Source organism: Uloborus diversus, chromosome 8 (genome assembly GCF_026930045.1).
Source record: "Uloborus diversus isolate 005 chromosome 8, Udiv.v.3.1, whole genome shotgun sequence".
NCBI classification, from domain to species: domain Eukaryota; kingdom Metazoa; phylum Arthropoda; class Arachnida; order Araneae; family Uloboridae; genus Uloborus; species Uloborus diversus.
The window spans coordinates 46,519,016-46,532,496 of NC_072738.1; the positions used below are offsets into that span (position 1 = coordinate 46,519,016).

Below are 13,481 nucleotides of genomic sequence, written 5' to 3' on the forward strand. Positions count from 1 at the left end.
GTTTGTTTTAGTCATTTAATAGCTCTTACTTTAAGAATTTTTACTTCTTAGTTGAGTAACATTGAGTAAAATACTAATAATGAATCTTTAAAGAATGCAGCTATAAATTTTGGAAATTTTCACACCATACACCCATTAAGCTCCCAGAACTATGAAATATACTTTTGATTTATACACTAGCTGCTGTCACTAGCTACGTTTCCCGACGTTGCACGGTCTACCTCGAAAATAAAAGTTTCGTCTAATGACACACGTTTTACAATCAGGTTTAGAAAAGGAGGGGAAAAAATAGCACAAACATTTCCCGTCAATTTGTAGAAAGCACAAATTTATGACTCAAAATTTAAATTAAGACATCATTGGATTTTTTCGTAATCATTCTGAATTTTCTAGCAAAACCCCCCAAGGTGGTCCCCTTACACTCCATTTTGATAAGAAAAAACTTATGTGAGTTCCTGAGTATCAAAGAATCTCTGCGCCATGTTTGGAAAAAGTCCGACGAAAACTGAATTTTCATAAGGAAAACCCCTCGTGGGGTGTATTCTCACCCTCCCTCCCCCCTTTCCTCATAAGTAGGCGAAAACCCCTATGACAATTCCTGACCATCAAAGAACCGCTGTGCCAAATTTGGAAAAGATCCGACGAAAACTGGATTTGTATAAAGAAATCCCATGTAGGAGGGACGGTGGCTCCCATTGCAAACGAAAACTACCCTAAGTGAATTTTTGAGCATCAAAGGATCTGTCTGAAAATTTTTGCAGAAATCCGACGTAAATTGGATTTGCATAAGGAGAACCTCCGGGGTGTTTTCACCCGCCCCCCTCCCTCATCGGTAGGCGAAAAACTCCCTATGAAAATTCCTAAGCGTCAAAGAATCGATGATCCAAATATGACAAAGATCCGACGAAAACTGTGGATTCGTAAAAGGAAACCCTCGGTGGGAGGGGGGAGGTCCAATTGCGAACGAAAACTGCCCTATATATAAAATCTATAGTATCAAGGGACCTCTATGCAAAATATGCAAAAATCTGACGTAAACTGGATTTGCATAAGGAAAACCTCCGTGGAGTGTTTTTGCACCCCACCCCCTCCCTCATAGATAGGCGAAAAACTCCCTATGAAAATTCCTAAGCATCAAAGAACCGCTGTGCCAAATTTGGCAAAGATCCCACGAAAACCGTGGATTCGTAAAAAGGAAACCCCCGGTAGGAGGGGGAAGGGATTCCGATTGCGAACGAAAACTGCCCAATGTGAATTCTTTAGCATCAAAGGACCTCTGTGCCATGTTTGGAGAAAATCTCACATAAACGGGCCGCAGTAGAGGCGGTCCGGATCCCGTAAAATTACGCCAACCTTGGCCTCCAACAACAACAACAAAAAAAAAAAAAAAAAAAAGATCGTACAAAGGTTTACGAGTTTAAAGAAAAGAAAAAACACAGCTGTAGTAAGGTAGGTGCACCAATTATGGCTAGTTTAAGGCCAAGCAAAAGTTCCAAGACACTAAGTTCCTCTTGTAGACCCACTTTAACAATAAAATATGTGTTAGTTTTCCTAGTTTAAGCTTCTCTGACAAGCATTTTACCATATAAGCAATTAAATGAACAGCATAATTAATGCATAATCAATTAAACTGACAAAGTGTAGTTTTCCCTAGTTGTGGCTATGTGGGCATGTTTGAAGGCTGTTTGTGGCTATGTTTGAATTGTAGCCAATATAAAACTTTTTCATTAGAATTGAAATTCAAGTCCAATTTTTGACATACGATTATTAGAAAACATTTAATAAATAACACTGTTTTTGGCTCTTTAATAATTTTAATGAGTGTGGATCAGTAATAATAATTGAATAGTAAATGATAAATAAACATGGCAATATAAAAAGAAAAAATCATTGCATATACACCCCGTATCTTTGTAGTATTAGATTCTCTGTTGGTCTGCAACTGCATGATAGCACCTTAAATCCACTACAATAAGTCACATATTCTTTACCATTTTTCATCATAGCAACCTAATCACATATTCTTTTCCCTTTTTCATCATATCACTCGCATCATGATTAGAACCGTTTATTTCAGCAACCATTGCACTAGATAAATAAATATTTTCATAATAAACTATCACGTATTCAACGATTGATGTAAGTTTACCAATACTGTCATCAGCTAATTCAATTAATTCACTAGTTAAAACATCTGTGTCCTTTTTTGGCATTCCTTTCATTATTGTTTACTTCTTCATTGCTTTCGATTTAAAATTTCAAACGATATTTTTAAAGGTGAACCATAAAATAATAAATAACTAATGTACAGAATATTCAACTTGTTCAGTCGACAACAGAAGTTGAGCCCAGAAAAATAATTTAATTTTGAAGCAAACTATTTTCTTGAAGTAAAGTTCTACTATTCATTTTTTAAGACGAGGACTTTTCATTCATTTGTCAAGGAAAATTTATTGTAAAAGGCATTGAAATGGAATTTTTAACGTGTTTAGTGATATATTATTGAGATATGGATTCCAGATAAGTGGTCATTCACTGCCGGCGGTGAAAAATTAATCTTATGCTGTCAGAATTTTAAATTGAGGCAGCGAGAAGCAAAGGGATGTAAGCGAACTATTTAAAGTTTCGAGTAAATCGCGATTTAAGTGCAGATCCTAGGTAAACTTTCATTAAAAGTATTCTAAATCATAGGACAGATTCACCCGCCATTTAGACTGGTTATATCTAGAACCCCTTGAAAAGGACAGGCCGACTTATTCCACATTTTGGTTCCAGGACAACTATGGATCCAACCTTGTTTCTAGTATTTATAAATACGTTATAATATTCGATGGTTGCTATGTCGTAAAAAAATGACGATAAGTAGAGTAAAATGTCACTTGAGGAAGATCTAGAAAGTTAACTTAGTTTACAAATTCAACAAAAGTGTATCGGGGGATGTTTACTGTAATGAACCTCATTTTCACACCTTATTTGTTTATGATTTGTTTCAAAATAATCTTCTTCATTTACAGAATAAAATAATCAAACATCAATTAAGCAACACATTTAATGCTTGGGCACCAGTTTTCTGCAAAGAGGCCTTTGTGCAAATACTAATTTTGTCCCCTGACACTTTTGGAACCAAAATGTCGAATAAATCAGCTCCCCTCATATAGTATCCTTAGTTATGTCCAAATTTTTAATTTTGTCACTTACATGCCTTTGCTTCTCACTGCCTCAATTGTACTATATAACATAAAATACAGGGTGTCCTGAAAAAGACTGACTGTTTTCAAAAATTTATAACAGGAGAGCAGTTAATGATAAAAAACAAATTCTTGCAGAAAATTCATGTGGTGGGCCCTAAATGTTTTCCCTGAGAGTTCCAAATTTTAATTCAAAATTTTTTTCAATAGATAGCGCTGCACATAGTAATCTGGTGAGACAAAAAAGAATAGAAATTCGCCAATTTTTCCTCCGATTGCGACATGGGATTACAGCCGACGATTGTTTTAAAATATTGTTTTGCTCTTTTGTTCATTATTTTCGAAAAATTATGTTGTAGTTTTCTATTTTTTTTCTGATTTACTTACTACCTGCAGCGCCTTCTATTGGAAAAATTTTCAACTAAAATTTGAAACTGAGGCGGAAAAAATTTACGACCCACCGCATGAATTTTCGCCAAGAATTATTTTTTTTTATCATTTACCGTTTTCCTGTTATAAATTTTTAAAAACAGTCTTTTTCAGGACACCCTGTATTTCATACTTTTGAGAAACCAATGTCGAATGAAAGACATCTTATAGGTATTGTAGTAATACTAATGCATTTTGTTGTTTCACAGACGTTTACTATTTCCATTAATTTTAACTGATCGGTAATGAATCGCTACTGGTAATTTGCCGTTCGACTAGTGAACGAACACATCATAGTAAGTGAACAGTTACTTTAAGGAACATTTCTCTAAAAAAAGGCTTAAAATTGTGTCTCGGAGGAATTGGCAATGCAATGAAGTCCCGTTACTACGAATACCAATACAATGAAATATCCGGTTCACGGAAGTAAATTTTCAGTTCTGATTAAATTGCCCCTACATTGCTTGAATTCCATTATAACGAAGCTCCCGTTGCAGTGAATAAAATTGTTCGCTGTTACGGGATTTTCCTGAAGTAATTTCCCCCTATATTAGGGGTTCAAAGTGGGACGCAAGGAAAGCCGAGATATCTCCAAGATCATCAAATTTTGTTACTAATGAAACAAATAATGTAATGGCTACTCATCACAATCATACACAGTTTCACATTTTTACTTCAGTAAAAGAATGACAAAACAGTGGCGCTCAACTTATACATTAGGTGTCTTCGAAAAGCTTTTTTTAATTCACAAATAATGGGTAGAAACCCTCTACCGCATACTTCTTGATTTTTTCCATAAAGATAGCTAAAGATAGATGGCTAAAAATCCTCATATATATATATAATAGCCAATGATCGACTAACCCACGGGTTTCAACGATGAAACTCGCGCCACAGCATTATAATTTGATAATATGTTTTGGTAATGATTAACATGCAGGAAAGACTTTATTGTGACAAGGCTGAACTCGATCCGGTCACTTAACTGCTTTACTGGTAAGATTGTGTCATTTCAGGGGAATGAAGAAACGAAAAAAAGGTCAACAATGAACGCCACGTACTGGAGTTTAGGGTTAATCCACTGGAGTTAGGGTTACAACTTCAACTATCAAAATACCATCAAACAGTCTACGGCTTCGTTCAACTATAGAAGAGAAGCAATTCTCACCCGTCATACCTTGGCGGGCGACTTTCCAGTAGATAAATGTTCAACTATCTGTCTAGCTATATACAGGAGGATTAAAAATAGGTGGAAAAATGACATGACAGATCAATCATATAACGAGAAGTAAAAATCGCGCAAGAACAGAGGATCAGAAACGCAATACTGACGGGCTAAATGCATACAAAGCCGGATATTGACGGATGCATGACATATCACATACTTATTACACAAACACGAATTTACGCAACATTTTAGTTTTAAAGAGAGGCTTAAAGTGGTTGTTTAAATTTGGGGCCTGCACCTTTCTTACACGCGTCGCGACGAAAACGCAACGATCAGTGAAATCTTGGTCAGAATGAATCGTTATTACGACGCGGTGCGTTGCCGTTGCAAGTAACAATCAGGATTTTTACTCGCTTGCAAATTTTACAAAGCAACGCAATTCGTAGACTTATTTGCACCTTTTGGGAGCGTTCGCAATCTGGACGGGCCGCTGTCGGATTGAAGCTGTCGGATTGAAGCCCTGATAAAGTTTATAAAATCGGTCAGTTAATCTTTAAACTGGGTGCTAAAAATATTTTTCGCAAGAGTGAGAAATCTGCATTCGTGCCATTTGTGGGTATTCAGGAAAGTTTTTCACAATGATACTGAATTTTTCCAGGAAGTGGATAAAAACCATTAAAATCCCGAAACGTTCTACGGAAATACTTAGTAACGTTTCGGAATTTTTTTACAATGAAAAATAAATGAGCGATTCTCGAAAAAATGTCCCATGCATAACGCTAAGTTTTTATATTTTTTTCAAGTAACTATTAATTAAATATGAGATTAACTTTTATGCTTTGATAGTATATTAAAGCATGTATTATTCCCCAACAGCATTATTTTTTGAAGGCTTTGGTTAGCTGGAAAAAATAAAAAACTTATCGCTACGCACGGACCATTTTTTCGCGAATCGCCCAAATATAATAATAAAGGAATTGCATTTTTTTTTTTTAATTGTAGATACTACCGGTTCTTGGGCAGAAAACAAGGTTGCAAGAAACTGCCTTAGATCATACCAATACGAAACAGCAGATGGTATCAATAGCTATTCAATCAATACCTTTTCAGAGCAGGTTCCCTTGTCGGATCTGCATCACTTTTAATTTTTTATTTATTATCGAGGCGATAGTTGACCGGTCCAGCTCGATCAATCATGCTTTATGCCATGGAAATGCTCGGAACAGAAATTGTGAAAGAAATATCGATTCGTTAAATTTCGCTTGAATAAATAGAAATATATTTCATCTTGAGCATGAGCGGAAAACGGTGCAGCGTAAATACGTCGAGTTATGTCCATTTATTTATTTATTTATTTTATCATAGCTTTTTTAATCCAATCCTTCTAAACCAACAGTACGCGTGCATTGCTGTCTCGCAAAAACTTATATAATACTAGAAAATCTCCCGTCACTGCATATTGGGTGAAAATTGCTTCTACATTTGAACGAAGCAAATGCCTTTTTAGTGATAGTTGATAGTTGAAATTTCAACCCTAACTCCTCTGGATTGACCCTAAACTTCAGTAGATCGCGTTATTTTTTGACCATTTTTTCGTTTCTTCATTCTCCTTAAATTGCAGTGTTGCCAGTAAAACAGTTAAGTTACCGGGTCCTTTTCAGTCTTGTCAAAATCAAGCATTTTCCTGCTTGTCAAACATTGCCAAAAAAAAAAAAAAAAAATATCAAACTTCTAGAGGCCCGTCCCGAACTTATTCGGGTTGAAAAATTATGTGTCTTAAGTAAATATTATGCCATTTTTTTGTCTTAAAATATCATGGTATACAATATTTTGTTTTCTATTTTGATGAGGATTCAAAGAAATTGATTCATTTCATTACCTAATTTCATTACCTCTCACCTACCTCTCAAGAGAGACCAACCTTTTCTTCCCCGGGAACAATATAATCTTCCTAAATGTAACGCTGTACTGCACACAACTGTACGTTTGACCTTCAGTTTTGATAATGGTTATGGCATAAGAAATTTTCATTGAAAATTGCAATTACTTATATTGGAAATGGAAATGTGCAAGGACGATGGGAATTCAAGGAATATGAGCTGACTGATCTGCTGCTGGTCCATTAAGAATAATACTATAAATCATATTAGTCCATATTGATTTTACTTGGGAGTCCATTTCCGTTGTATTCATAGAACAAATTAAAGTTTCGCAACGAAGTTATTGGATTACCACCTTTAATTTTAATAGAATAAATATGGACTTTTAAAAGAGTTCATAAGATACAGAGATCGTACAGAGTTCCTAAAAGGAGATGACTTCAAACAGGCTTGAAGTGTATCTGTAAGCGTTTATCTAGGGAACCACTGGAATAGTTTGATTAAAGTCACCGGCAAATGCGACGATGACGCCTCTCATTATGTTATCTAAACCTTTTAGTTCTCTTAGAGTTCTATCCACGGCGTCTATATTCAAACAGTGGCTCATCCAACATCCGTTCTGCATTATGGGCTGACCTCTTGAAGGCACTTTGCAAATGCACCATTTTTTTCGTATGAAACGTACGGAGTCTTTCTAAAGGGAGACATTCATAGCGTTGTCAGCAGAGTTGGGCAAATTTTAATTGCATTAACAATTAAAGATTAACAATTGATTAATTGATAAACGTAACCACAACAGCTAACAATTGATCAATTGTAATTGTGGAAAATTACAATTAACAATTAATCAATTGTTGTTTACTACAGTTAACAATTAATTGTTAGTTGTAGTTTACCACAGTTAACAATTAATTAATTGTTAGTTGTAGTTTACTACAATTAACAATTGTCGATCGTCCTGTGAATTTTAATTAAAACTAACTCATAAAAAAATTACTGGTTTTGTACAATATATTCTACAGACGACAGGTCTACCTGGGACGTGGACGCAAAACAGGCACCATATTACTGTTTAACTATTTAAATACACATGTTAGTAACAAATAAAATATCAGTAACTTTCAGTAAATTACCGCCCAATAGCCAGGGCTAAAGCAGATATATATGAAATACTCGAGTTGAACCGAACCATTGCTTCGGTCACTCGTCTGGTCTGCGCTAATTCTATATTAGCTGCCAGTTTGTTTGGCACTCTTGGCTTCCTTAAGGTGTTTTCAGTCTCCAACTCTGACACTTTCCTATGCCGGGCTGACGCGTGCTAATAAGCACGAAACTGCAGTCCTCGGCTGGATATGACTGAGCTGGCGGTGCATTCCAAGTATCAGTAACTTTATTACGAGAAATAAGTTATTTACTTCAGCATATGACATTTCTCAAAAAATCTTATGGCTCCAGCAAAATATCCTCAAAAAAGATATATTTTAGTTAAAAAAAAAAAAAATCCGTACTAGTAAAAGTCCAAAGAACATCTGAGAAAAATTACAGAAATTCATCTTAATTACACGATAAAAAAAAATTAAATTAATTTAATTCTGATATTTTTAATTCAAATTATGTATTTCGCAATCAGGAGTTGCGACAGGACCCTATTCATTCGAGTTACTGTTTCTACAAACGGCTCCTGTCCACCAAGCTTGCCCCCCCCTCCTGGGTGGTTACGTGTGTATAGTTGTGTGTGCGTAGGCGCACGTGCATGCATGTGTAGGCTTGTGTGTACATAGACCTGTGTGTATGCACGTAGGCGTGTGTGTACCGGACATGGACGCCTTCGACCAGGAAAAGCGGATAACTCACGATCGGGAACAGCCGCCGCGCCGCCTGCAGAGGCCGGTGGGCGGTGGTGCTGCAGAGCCGCTGATCCAAGCTGAAAAAGGAACCACAACGTCAAGAACGGTCAAGTGAGAACAATAAGCAATCGTGATTGCTCAAAAAATAAATAAATAAATAAATAAATAAATAAAATAAAAAAAAATAAAAAAAAATAAATAAATAAATAAACAGAGCGGTCTCTGAGATCTTACGTCCCCTGTTATGTCCTTCTTTCAGATTTCCCCTGTTACAGGTTAAACTACAAAACAATGATTTGCACAATTTTAAAACACTTAATCAAAACACAAACATTTACGTGTGGAAAAAACATGCCAAGACGAGAATAGTTCACTCGGCGAGCGAGCAATCAACACTGAACGAAAATACGAATTCGAATAATACTTTGAACTCTGTACGCTGCCCTGTACCTATTGATACATTAAGTTAATTGTTAGTTTTAATTGTTTCATAAAACAATTAAAAAAATAATTGCAATTATTTTAACTGTGAAAAGCGATTAACGTACATTAATCTAATTAAATTAATTGCAAAGTACAATTAATAGTTTAATTGCAATTGATTTAATTGCAATTAATTTAATTGCAATTACTTTTTTAATCAAGTAACAAGGCAATTGAAAAAATAATTGATTAATGCCCAACACTGGTTGTCAGTAAGTGAGAAAAATTGCTGCAATTTAGTATTTAAAAAAAACCTCTGCACCTTAGTGTGCTTGTTGATCATCTCTTGTGGTAAATTTATTAAACTTTTTTCAGTTCTTTTGGGTATGCCGATAAACATTAATTTGCGTTCTGGTATCATAGGCGAGTCGCTGATCGGTTACTAATTTGGTTGCGTGATTAGAAACGTACTTATTCAGTAAATTTCCATCATGTATGTTCAGTAAGAATACACCTTTGATGTAGTGAAAGAATTTTTGAAATAGTTGCAATGATTCCGGAGATTATCTCGAACATATAAACATACAAAAATGCGCCCTCTCTCTTTATAATATTAGTATAGATCTCGCCTTTAGCTCATCTACGGCGTGATCAGATTGACTGGGCCCTTGGCTTGAGTTGCAGGCAAATTAGGGGTTGACATTTGCCGAGTCTCGTTGCTTTGAAGGAGTCGCTTGCAATTCCGTCTTGGCCGCATTTGAATTAGGAACTTTCGTTGTAAATCAGGAAGGATAAACATATGTAGGTCAGTAGTTACCACCCATAGCCGGGGCTAAGACAAAAATACATCGCCAGCTCAGTCAATTCCAGTCTAGGACTGCATTTTCGTGCTTATTAGCTCTCATCAACCCGGCAAAGGAGTTACTGTGCTAGAGATGGAAAACCTCTTAAGGAAGCCAAGAGTGCAAACAAACTGGTATCTAAAACAGAATTGGATCCTGATTTGATTCAGAGAAATGATTCACTTAGATTGGGAAAGATTCTGAATATTTCAGTTCGATTCCAGGAAGATTTCAGGAAGTTTACTGAAATTTCAACATTAAACTTTCTTGTTTTTGCTAGGCTTGTTACTGGCAGAATTTTGGTGCATGAATTTTGGTGAATTATTTTCCAAAAATTTCTCTGAATTTTTTTCGATTGTGTGTTAGCTGAAACTCTTTTCATTTTTAATTTTATAAACTTTAAAACATTGTATTTACATCTCTTCATTGTCATTCTTATAGTTTTCTAAAAAATGCTTGCAAAGGCACAGCGAAAGGCTCCCAAAAATTCTTATTTTTAATCCGTGTAAGCCAACTTGTACGTTAGACTATAAATGTAGTAATAAAGAGATGTAATGTCCTCTAGCAGGAGAAAGTTCTTGCATATTTTGACCAAATCCTCTCCCAAGGACAAAGCTGTGAGTAGATGAATTTGCAGCTTTCTAAATCTCCCTTCTTTCAGACGTTCCGGTGAAAAATAAATTTGAAACATGTTAAAAGTAGAAAATCTTCGATTCGGTTTATAGACGACCACGAGATGTCAGGAATAAAAAAGATGTCAAAAGGTTTGCGATTCACAGCAGTTTATAAATCTAAACCAGATCAAAAAACCGAAATTACTAAGAAAAGGAAGATTTATTCTGTTAATTTTCACAATTGAGCTGAATGTAGAGATAAACGTAATTTATAAGTGATATGATATTCAACATGTCTTTGACCAATTAACAAACCAATAAATTTAGAAACAAGCAAGAAATCGAAATTTATCTTTGATTACTTTGCATCAAAATATTGCATATAAATATCATCACTTAAAATATAGATTAAACAATTTGACTAAGATTTTTTAGACAATTTATTTCACGCAGTTGTTCACTTAATAATGGGCATCACAAATTATTTTTATTACTCAGTGAGATTTTAATCGCAACTAAAACTAATCATTAGTGCATTCTTCGAAACATGACTTCTCTAAGGAAAAGATGCCTTGCATTTCACCAGCCTTGCAGTTCGCAAAGAGAAAAGTGGGTTCGTTTAGTTCTGGACGGGTCTCCTTGTTATTTTCACAAAGTGAGATTTTAACACCAAATAAAAGGAATCCTTAATGCCAAAATATTCAATGGTGCTTAGCTTCTCCAGAAAACAAATGCCAAGAATTTTACCACATTTGAATTTGATAAATGGAAAAGTAGGTTCGCTTAGTTCTAAAGGGAACTCTTTCTCATTTTTAGAAAGTGAGATTTTAATTCCAAGTAAAACGAATCATTCGCACCAAAATATTCATTGGTGCTTAGCTTCTCAAAGGAGAAAATACCATGCATTTTACCACACTTAAAGTTGGTAAATCGGAAGTAGGTTTATTCAGTTCTGGGGGGAAGGGGGGGGGGGGAGACTTCTCCTTTTCTCAAGATGAAATTTTAACTCCAACTGAAATTAATCATTTAACCATAATATTCATTGGTGTTTAACTTTTCTGTAGCAAAATGCAATGCATTTTACAACACTTGAACTGCAAAAGAGAGTAACAAGATGCAAACAATTTATCCATAAATTATTTAAGAGAGAATAAACGAAACGCTGTATCTTTTAATACATAATACGCAGTTAATATAGCGTTGTGTTTCCTTTGAATTCTAAAATTAGAATCAAACTCTGACGTCTTGACATTGCAATACGAAATAAAAAAATAAAATAAATAAACATTTTTTTCCATTCCTTTGATCAAACTAAATTACATTTTTGAAAAGTTGATTATCTTTTCCCCCAAACGACATGTTATTTTAGAACGAGGTGGAAAAAAGTTCTTACTTGAGCGAACACACACACACACATACACACAGATGATGAAAGTCAAGGGTTCCAGGATTGAAGTAAAGCAAACGATTCGTTTGAAAGAAATGACGCACTTTTACTTTTGGGGAAAATATTTTCATTAAGCTGAAAGAATGTGAGTTGCTTTCAAATTTATAAATTGACTTTTCTGACTGATAAGATATTTTTATAACTCTTGAAGGAAAAAAAAACCTTTTTGAGTTTTATTTCATATATCATTTAACAGCATGAAGATGTTAACTAATGTACCGCAGAGTAATTTGCATTTATTTTTAATTGAAGGAAATTTTAATGCCAGTAGAAAAATATTCTGCTGCGTTGTCAGTTACGAAATCTGTTAAAAGCAGATTTGATTTTTCAATACCAGCAGTGAGAAATTATTATTTTTTTTTATTGTTTTACCCGAAACCTATTAAAATCGGAAATAAAGATGAATTAAACTGATGGAAGTTTTATGCATTTCTTTTTTTCTGTCGGAATTTATTTAAGTAATTCTTTTGAACGAGAATTCGAATTTGAATACATTTGACAGAATTTGGTTGAAAAAATACTGCTTTGTAATCCAATCTTACATAATTAAAAGCAGAGCGTATCTATCTATCTATGCATCTGTCTATCTATGTATCTATCTATCTATGTTCGAGTTACTTCTCGCGAACGACAGTGAGCAGTAAGTTTTTTAAAAGAAAAGTGATGAAGGTTGTTTAAATTTCTCATTTGTAAACTTCCCCTATAATTTATTAATAAAAATCTACTTCTCTGAGAGACATAGCAATATTTCGAAACTGTTTATAAGAGAATACTGAAAATAATGGTGGTGGAATAGCTATAATTTTTCTTAATAATTTTCTTTATTTTTCTTTAATTTTCAGAAACTTATATTTTCAAGCAAATATATGTTTCTTCTTATATTCCTTTTTCGTATGAGAAATATTATAACAAGTAAATGAAATAAAATACTGAGGAAAATACGTTCAAATCTAATTTGCTTATTTACGGTATTTATAGTGCTTGATGCACCATTTTCACCAAAAAATTCATCTAAAAACCGTGTGCAAGTCTTATCGTTTGCTTTCTCGACTAGCACGCTTGCGATTTTACCGTCCGAGAGCAGATTATAACTCTGGTAGAAATCCAATGTAGAGTCGATTGGTGTACTTGGGGTAAATGAAAAAAAAAAAAAAAAAACAATAATACCACACTTGTAGCAATCTTTGTAACTAAAATCAAGCATGGCAAAAGCAAGAAGGCAAAATTGCAAGTAAGAACCATGCAACTCCATTATACGCAATTTTTGTCTTGCGAAGCTGCTTCTATCCAAAGACTGATTCGCCCTCTTTGGGAGCTTAGTCAACCAGGAAGGACTGTGACCGAACACTTAAACACTCAGTTAATCTTTAAACTGGCAGATAAAAATATTTTTCACGCCAGAGAAGATTCTGTATTCGTACAATTTGAAGCAATCCAAGAAACTTTTTTGTGTAATTTGATTTTACAAGAGAATGGTTGAAAACCCGAGAAATCCCTCAACGTCCCATGGAAATAATCAGTAACGTTTCGGAATTTTTTTTTACAGTGTACGGAACATATAGAAGAGGTTCTGAGAGTTTCCCAGACGATTGTGAAGGTGTTGTCACTGTTTGAAAATGACACTAAAAAAGGTTGCTTTTTAA

At 34.6% G+C, this 13,481-nt stretch overlaps 1 protein-coding gene across 5 annotated transcripts in view; it reads left to right on the forward strand.

Annotated features, from left to right (window-relative positions):
- LOC129228172 (TGF-beta-activated kinase 1 and MAP3K7-binding protein 2-like) overlaps positions 1-13,481 on the forward strand; it is a 303,446-nt gene that overhangs the window by 70,646 nt on the left and 219,319 nt on the right. The window lies entirely within an intron of this gene.